Source organism: Petaurus breviceps, unplaced genomic scaffold, assembly GCF_028583685.1.
Source record: "Petaurus breviceps papuanus isolate PSGF00001 unplaced genomic scaffold, PetGlider_PUasm1.0 224, whole genome shotgun sequence".
NCBI classification, from domain to species: Eukaryota; Metazoa; Chordata; class Mammalia; order Diprotodontia; family Petauridae; genus Petaurus; species Petaurus breviceps.
Window position 1 is genome coordinate 15,606,746 of NW_027185887.1, and position 9,218 is coordinate 15,615,963.

Here is a 9,218-nt window from a genome sequence, read left to right on the forward strand (position 1 = left end):
CATAATTAAGGTGGGAGGGGTGGGAGAAGGGAAGAAAGAAGTTAGAGTCAGTGTGAATAAAAGGGATATGAAATTTATCAAATAAATATGTATACATGTATATATAAATATAATTAAAATTATTCCCTTTTAATAAATGAGAAAACTCAACCTCAGAAAGATTATATGACTTGATCCAAATCACATAGCTAGCAATTAGTAACACCAGATTTTGAATCCAGGTCCTCTGACCCCAAGTCAGTGTTCTTTCTCCTATATAGGTACAGTGTATGAGTACATGAAAAGTGGTTGAAGACGGGAGAGGGGATTTGGGGGAGGGGAGTCATAAAAGGGAGATTTACACATGTTTTCCTCTTGTAAAATCAAAACTAGCAGCCAAAGTGACAGAGAAACTTCCAGGAGTTGGCTCGTGACTATGCTCGAAACTTCTTAGTGTTTTCATATGAAAGACATCAATGGAAGTTCAGGAAATAAAATGAAACTTTAATGGAAAGTAAGAGAAATACAAGAATAGGGGCAATGAGGAAGAGGCCAGGGAGGACTGTCTTTGCATTTTGGGAAAGAAGAGCTTGGCTCCTGATTGGATAGCTCTGAATGCCATTCCTGCCTACCCTTACGCTGCATGAAGCCTTATGACTCTCGTTTTACTCATCCAAAAATGCACGAAAAAATATCTGCCTATGTTATGTTTTCTGTAAGGACAATGTGCCCAGCCTCTTTCCTCTATTTTTCTCTTCCAGGAGTCTCTCAGCCAATCAGAAGTCACATCCCCATGGAGTTGTCTTAAACATCTGCCAAGTCCACTGTTGGATGGGGCTACACCCATAAATACAGCACTGAGAAGTCCAAGGAATTCCTCTACTTTGGGTCTTCTATCACATGGCATCTCAAAGGACTGGCCACCATTTCTTTCTCTCCTTTCTGCCCTGTCCTCCAGCACAGACTCTTGCCAATATATCCCTACTTTGTCCACTCCACCTTAACTCTATTTTCTTTTCGCTTCTCTCATACCAGAAACACCAAACACCTTTCACAAATGAGTGATTTAAAAGGAATTGTAGTACAAGAGGGAATGCACATTTCTAACTCCACAGACCTCTGTATCCATAAGGAGGAATTCTATTTTCCCTCAGACCACAGTCAGAGATTAGCAGCTGGAAATCACTTTGACAGTGCCCGTTGCTTGGATGCATACCACAGGGAATTTTAATTCCAGCCTGTGAAATTGTAATTGCTTCTCAAGACGAAGAGAGGCATCCTGGGTAATGGCCACAGCCAGGCTCAATGTCAGAATTGCCAGTTACTGCCACATCAGATGTTACTTGCTGTTTTTCAAAAATCATTCCAGCTTTCCATATGGGCGACTGAACTGGGGAGTGAAACTAAATTAATAGAAGCTGTCAGCTGTTCAGAACTGTGCAGACAGCAGTGTGCCAGGTGGGTGAACTCTCCTTTGCTTCAGAAAGGTATCTCTATCTCTTCTCTCTCTTTCTTTTTTCTTGCTCTCATTCTCCCCCTTAAGATAAAGAATTTCACAGACATGAGTTGATTTCTTCCACCAGAATGTGTATGGTTGAATGTTGTCATCATTAGGCAGGAAATAATCCAGACCATGGCATGATCAGATTAAACCTGCCAATTTCGTATTTTAAAACTGGCAGTCAAAAAAGAGTAATTAAAATGATGAAGATAGTGAGGCAGCGTGATGCTCAGAATGGCCTGAAAATATATCTATCAAAGTTAATGCTGTCTTGGGAATTACTTCCCACCCATGTGAGAATTTTTTTGGAGTGACTATGTCTGATTAGAAGACATTCAGAGATGCTGGATGATTATCTAGTCATAGGAGATGCTCTGATACCTATCTTCCCATAAAGGAAAGAGCAGTGCTAAATAAGAAATGAGAAAGTGATAAATAGCTCTCAAATGTCTATGGTAATTGGTGACATCTTCAATCAAAGGTTTCTTCTTCATTTTATTTTATTTTTTTTTTAGAGGGGATAGGATGACTCAGGAAGAATAAGCTCTGTTGTGTTTGATTTGTTTTAGGGAATTACAAGGAATTCAAACTGAAATTACCCTTGCACTGCCTGATGATTTTCAGGGTAGAACTCCCAGCTTAGAAGCTGCCTCTGCCAGTTATATCACCACAACTGCCCAAAGCAGGGAACCTTTTCTCCTCTTGTTTGACTGGCTTTATTCCTTTTTCCACAATTGGGGGGGGGAAGAGGGAGTGCAAGATTTGGGGAGGGAGGGGGAGAGGGAGAAGAGTTGTTTTTAGACTTTATTGCAGTGCCACTCTGTCTCAGGAAAAATAACAGGGTGTTTTATCAACACCCCACTTTTGTTAATTTTTATTACTTTTATATTTAAACAACTAGACCAAAGGATTCAGAGTCAGGCTGTATTCAAACATCTTGCTGAACTGACTGCACTTCTGTGTCCCTGTGGTTTCTCTAGGGAATAATTTGGGATGGGTTGTTCTTGTAACCTCCTGTTTTCAGAGCCCATAACACTGGAGAAAATGTCCTCTGGGATGAAATTCTGCACACTCCATCTCTTGCCAAGGGTATTTTTTCTAAAATGAACAAAATCCCTCTACTAATTTTCGAATGAAACAGAAAGGAAACACCATTTTTCTTTTCTTTTTAAAAAATTCATCACACAAAGACAATTCTGTAAAAACAAATTAGCTTATGTGTGTCACTTCCACTGTGAGAAGCCTCACTGGCCCACTTTGGAGTAAATGATTAAAATGAGCAGTGGAACTTTTGAAAAATCACCAAGAGGTTTCACACACTAAGGGAGTTTCGTTACTTTCTTTACTGTGCAGAGCCAAACTGGGGAGGGGAGAGGGGTTGTGGGAGGCATTAATAATTACTAGATTCTCATGTTATACCAAATGTTTTTGTAGTTGCTGTGTTTCCCAATAAGGAAAGAACAAATGTGAATGTTTTCCTCCTTCCAAATTAGACCCTAGGAAACAAGAGACAAAAGCTCATAGTAATGGAAAATAAAAGTTATAAATGTAGTTTCTGCAATATCAAGAAATTCTATGGCCACAGAGATGGAAGGATCCTCATAAATGATCTAGTTTCTCAGAGGCAGACTGGTACAGGGGATAGAGAACTTGTTTTAGAGCCAAGGAGACCAGTTTGAGTCTCATCTCTGACATGTATTGTCTGTATGACTTGGGTTAATCGACTGAGTTCTCTGAGCTCTTAGCAGTTATCTAACTTGGGATGGTGGTGGTGGAAAGATGCTAATCTTCCTTGGTAGTGGGACATTTCTCACCTAGGAGTTCCCTATATCAATGAAATCACACGATCAATTCCTATCTCTATCTCTTAATTTGGTTTAGGGTTTAACAACCAATGACACACAGGTAGGCTCTGGTTCAGTCAACAATCAGGTTTCAGGGTCTCTGTAGAGGAGGAGTCTCCTGGGCAGGAGTTCTTGGAGGTGGCTGGTAGAGAAAATGATGGGGGTGGGAGGCCAGAGGAATGTGGTGGCTCTGGTAATGGGTGCCACAGAAGAGCTGAGAGTCTTCTACGTACAGATGGGGTAGACGGGATAAAGTTGGTTGTCCCTCTCCTCTTCCATACACAGCCCCCTTTACCTCTTTAAGTATGTCCTAATTAGGGGCAGCCAGGTGGCTAGAGCATTGTCCCTGGTGTCAGGAAGACCTGAGTTCTAGTCTGACCTCAGACACTTGCTAGCTATGTGACCCTGGGCAAGTCACTTAAACTCTGATTGTCTCCCCCAAAACAAACAAAAAAGAATGTCCTAACTGCTCATATTAATGATTGTGCCAGTAAGACGATGGATGCTGAAGACACACTATATCCTCAAACACCGGAGGACTTCGTGTCATTCTGACAGCTGTTCCACGGGGGAGAGAGGAACCTAGTACTTCTCTCTAGAATTAAGTACAGTTTCCAGTTGTTGGTGGAGGAGTCTCAGCTTCCTCCTCTGGAGGAGATGGACAGGACAGCTCATGGTCCAATACTGTATGTGCAAAAAGAGGAGTTGTAAGAAATAAGACTGGAAGGACAGGAGCATCTTTTGGTTTCCTTCTAAGATGCTCTGATCCTATTCATTCTTAGCAACTTTTCTAGAGGAGAATTTTCTAGAGCCAAATTTCTCTTTGGCTGTGACTCTTGCTAGCACTATAGTCCTAGTCTGGATTTCTAATTCAGTCTCTAATTTGGGGTAAGATGGGGGTAGTTCTGCGATGAGAATCATAATGAGACTCTGGGCTTAGACTCATCATGACCCTCAAACTCTCATGCAAGCTCTAAAATCTGGAGGTATGAGGGAGGGGTGGATAAATCCTGATACAGGGATCAGATCTGTCTAATCCAGGGATCACTTTCACTGGGCCTCATTTTTCTCAACTGTAAAAGAAGGGAGTTGAATTAGATTAGATAATTGCAGAATTTCAGATTTGGAATGGACATCAGAGGCCATCTATCTATGTCTCCCACTCCTGGAAAAGAATCCCCACTTAAACATATTTAACAAGTGGTCACCTAGGCTTTGCTTAAAGCCTTCCAACTGGTGTCACCTCATCACATCTCAAGGTGACTCATTTAATTTTTGGATAGCTTTCTTTGTAAGCTTTTTCCTGACATCAAGCCTAAATAAGCTTCTTTGCAACTTCTACCACTGGGTCCTAATTTGGTTCTCTGGGGAAAACATGACAAATCTAATGCTTTTTCTACATGACAGATATTCAAATACTTGAAGAGAGAGACCACATCCCCTATGAGACTTCTCTTCTCGAGATGAAAAATCCCCTTCCTATTTCTTCAGTTGACTCTCAGATAACATGAATTTGCGGGACTTTACCATTCCTGCTCTAGTTTATGAATGTCCTTCCTAATAAGATGTGGTCCCCAGAAGCAAACACAATAATCCCAATATGTTCTTCTCAGGGCAAAGTGCAGCAGAATGATCACCTCTTTCTTCTGATGGCTATGTATATATTAATATAACCTGAGATCATAGTTAGTCAGCTAGTATTAAGCTCCTACTATGTTCCAGAACTGTGATAAAGTTCTGAAAATGCAAAGAAAAGCAAAAAAGAAATAGTCCCTGCTCTCAAGGAGCACCCAGTCTAATGGGGAAGAAAACATGGAAATAACTATACATAAAAAAGATACATATACATATATATGATATATATGATAAATTTAAGGTAGCTTCAGAACAAAGACACTAAGATTAAGGAGGATGGGAAAGGAAGGCTTCTTGTAAAAGGTAAGAGTTTATCTGAGACCTGAAGAAATGCAGGGAGGTCAGGAGGAAGAGCCGAGAAGAGAGAGTTCCAAGCATGAGAGACAGACATTGAAAATGTGTGGAGCCAAGAAATGAGGCTTGAGGGGCGGCCAGGTAGCACAGCAAGTAAGAGCACCGGCTCCAGTGTTGAGAAGACCTGGAGATCGAATCCCGGGCTCAGACACTTAGCACCCACCCAGAAACACCTGGCCGTGTAACCTTGAGCAAGTTACTTAACCCCAATTGCTTAGGGGCAGCCAGGTGGCTCAGTGAGTAAGAGTACCGGCTCCAGTGTTGGGACGACCGGGAGATCGAATCCCGGGCTCAGACACTCAGCACCACACCCAGAAATAACTGGCTGTGTAACCTTGAGCAAGTTACTTAACCTCGATTGCTTAAAAAAAAAAAAAAGAAATGAGGCTTGGGCCTTGCTTCAGGTCTAACCAATGACTTATGAGAATGCATAGAGACAAGAGGTGTAATGTTAAGTTCAAGGAACAGCTCGTGGTCCAATACATTATGTGCAGAAAGAGGAGTAGTAAGAAAAAAGACTGGAGAAGTACCTTGGGCCCAGACTGTGGAAGGCTTTAGTTGATAGGGAATGAAATGGTCAAACTATGCCTTTGGTAGCAGCTGTGTGAAGGATAGATTGAAGAGGAGAGACTGGAGGCAGAGAAACCATTTAGAAGGCAATTACAATAGTTTATATAAGAATTGATGAAAGTTTGGATTAGGAACTTCACCTGTTGAAATCCCTTCATTCAAACTCTAACTTTTTTTCTTCTTTTCTTTTTCTTTTTGGAGGAGGGAAGGCAGTGCAATTGCGGTTAAGTGACTTGCCCAAGGTCACACAGCTAGGAAGTGTCAAGTGTCTGAGGCTGAATTTGAATGCAGGTCCTTCTGATTCCAGGGCTGGTGCTCTATTCATCGCGCCCCCCCTAGCCGCCCCTGGGTATTCCTTTCTTTATGAAGCCTCCTTTGTTTCCCCTAGCTAGAAGTCATGTCCCTTGGTGAATTCCTCTTACCTCTCCTCAACATTTAACTCATACTATCTTGGATTATGGTTACTTGAGCACACATCTGCGAGAGCAGCACTTCTTAAACTGTGGGTTTTGACCCCATATGGCAACCATAAAAGGTTTCTGAACACCCAGCAATCAAACATATAGTGTATCTGAGGAGTTTCTGGCAGTCCTTGCCCTGTTGCATCCTACAAGTTCACTGCAGCTTGGGTTCTGAGCACAAAGCATGCACTCTTTATACTGCTCATGCCTTCAGGCCACACAAGGCCAACTAACACAGCTGAAAGGAGAAAAGGAGTCAGGGGGAAAAGTTTAGAAAGCCTTGTGCTAGATGAGGGGTAGGGAATATGTTGTTTTTTTCACCTTTGCTAAACTCTGTGTCAGGGCGGCTAGGTGGCACAGTGAATAGAGCACCAGCCCTGGAGTCAGGAGGACCTGAGTTCAAATGTGGCCTCAGACACTTAACACTTACTAGCCGTGTGACCTTGGCCAAGTCACTTTACCCCAATTTCCCTACCTTCCTCCCTCCAAAAAGCTAATAAATAAATAAATAAAAATAAACTCTGTGTCCACTATAAGGTAGATGCTTAATAAATGTGGTTTGAATTGATGTTCTCAAGAAAATGGGACTATACAAAACAACAGAAATTGGGGTAACTGGAAGACTACTGTCATTATCTCTGTAAGATCACAATCATTATGGTACAGGTTGTGTTTTTAAGTGTAACAGGCCCATGAAGACTCAGTCAATAGACTCTACCTGCTGGCAGCTGACATGGGAATCAGCCTGCTATCTCAAAGTACAAGATAGCAGTGAATGTACATCAGAGCATGAGCCGAATGGTAAGGAAATGCCTTGTGAAAACTGGCTTCTGAGCCAGAAGTGAGAGTGCATATAAAGACGCTAGCCTGATAATTCAGCCTTTCCTTCTTGCTGGCCACAAGGCATAATTATGATGCTCTGGGTTCTGGGGGTGGCAAGAGGGAGGAGGAGAAAAAAAAGGGGGATATATTTCCCCTGAATTAGATTAGATAATCACAGAATTTCATATTTGGAATGGACATCAGAGGCCGTCTATCTACATCTCCCTTCAGTTCAATAAGCATTTATTAAGCACCTACTGTGAGCCAGGTTCTACTAAGTGCTAGGGAAACAAAAAAAGAAGCAAAGGACAATTCCTGCCCTCGAGGAGCTTAGAATCTATGAAGAAGACAACATGCAGGTATTTACAAAGCAAGCTATATGCAGGATTAATGGAAAATAATTAAAAGAGGGAAAACACTTTAAAAGGGGCTGGGGAAGGCTTCCTGTAGAATATGGGATTTTAGTTGGGACTGAAAGGAAGCCAGCGAGGTCAGTGGTCAGACCTGAGGAGGGAGAGCATTCCAGGCATAGGGGACAGCCAGAGAAAATGCTGGGCACACCTGTGTCTGAGATAGAGTTAGCTCCTGTTTGTTTCTTCTTTCTTTTGGTACAGGGCATTGTGAGATCTTAAAAGGTCAAAAGAGCCAGCAGAGGTCCAGCAACCAAAGCCAGAAAGGACCCAACCCTGAAGAATGACCTGCTTGACCTAGCCCAGCAGTGAATCTACCCAGCAGCTGAGATACTTTGCCCTGAAAGCAAGGAATCGACTAATTTATCAGCTGTGTTATACCTAGAAGTGAACTTTTTGCTGAAAATATTGGTAGAAGTTGGTTTAAATTTGAGTCCTCCTCCCTAGGGACCAAGGTGGTGGGGAAAATGTGCTTGCTCCAGTGTTTGGGGATGCTTTTGTATTTTGGTTCTTGCTATATCTTCTAAGTAAATATCCCTTTGTAAAAGCTAATCGGTATTAATTGCTTTACTGAATTTGGGTTGGTAATCACTGGCAATTGATATTGGGGGCAATGCACTGGGGTCAGGGCTTGATGTGGTAACATTAGAAGAAACCTCAGGGGTACTCCTAGAACTTTGGCAATGGGAGGGGAGATGTAGCCAGCTGTGCTCTGGAAACCTCACCAGCTAGTGAGTGTATTTATTGGGAGATTAGGTCCAGAGTCTATATTTGCTACATAAGAATGATATTAAGCTCCTACAATCCCTCAAATGGCTAGTTTGACACTGCTAACATTAAATTATCTTTTCCCCTCTTTTGTTTCACACATTTTAAAACTTTGGATGTTCTCCAACCAGAATTTGTTTTTTGTTTTTTTAAATATCATTTTTTCAATCAATCAGTCAACAAGAATTTACTAAGCTTCTTCTATATGCCAGGTACTCTGCTAGACCTTGGGGTTACAAAGAATCAAAAACAATCCCTTCCCTCAAGGAACAGACATTTCAATGGGGGAGACAATGTGTGTATGTGGACTGGGGCAGACCAGTCCACTATCAGATAGTGATAGAACTGTGATTTCATTGATTATAGGGAACTCCCAGATGAATCTGGGACATTCTCTGCAATTTATAATCTCAGTGAGTTGATTAGTCTATAGCAGAGGTGTCAAAAGTAGCCCATTGGTGGCAGTGTGACTGCAACACTCCTAAGTGTGGTAGAACCAAATGAAAACACAATTGGAAAATATTTAACAAAATAAATAAAAATATAATACAACATCCATAATGTTAATGTGTGGCTTTCTAAGTCATTATGCGGCATGCAGAGACACTATGCTCAGGTCAAGTAGCCCCCATTTCTATCTGAGTTTGATACCACTGGACGAGTGATCCAGAGAGTGACTTGTCCAGGATCATCCAAATTCAGTATATGTCAGAAGTGAGACTTAAATTTAGGTCTTCCAAGGCTGACTCTCCATTTACTACAAACATGACGAAGATGAAAAATTCAGAACTATATGAGAAGACTTAGATGAACTGACGTAAAGTGAGCTGTCAAGAAAATGTACACGATAAGTATAAAAATGTAAATACAATGA

The 9,218-nt window shown here is 41.6% G+C and overlaps 1 long non-coding RNA gene across 1 annotated transcript; it reads left to right on the forward strand.

Moving 5' to 3' along the window:
• The first annotated feature begins 260 nt into the window (after positions 1-260).
• On the forward strand, positions 261-8,864 carry LOC138166481 (uncharacterized). The gene is made up of 2 exons (XR_011169606.1): positions 261-1,437; positions 7,781-8,864. It is a non-coding gene; the product is annotated as an uncharacterized lncRNA (long non-coding RNA).
• Positions 8,865-9,218: the final 354 nt, after the last annotated feature.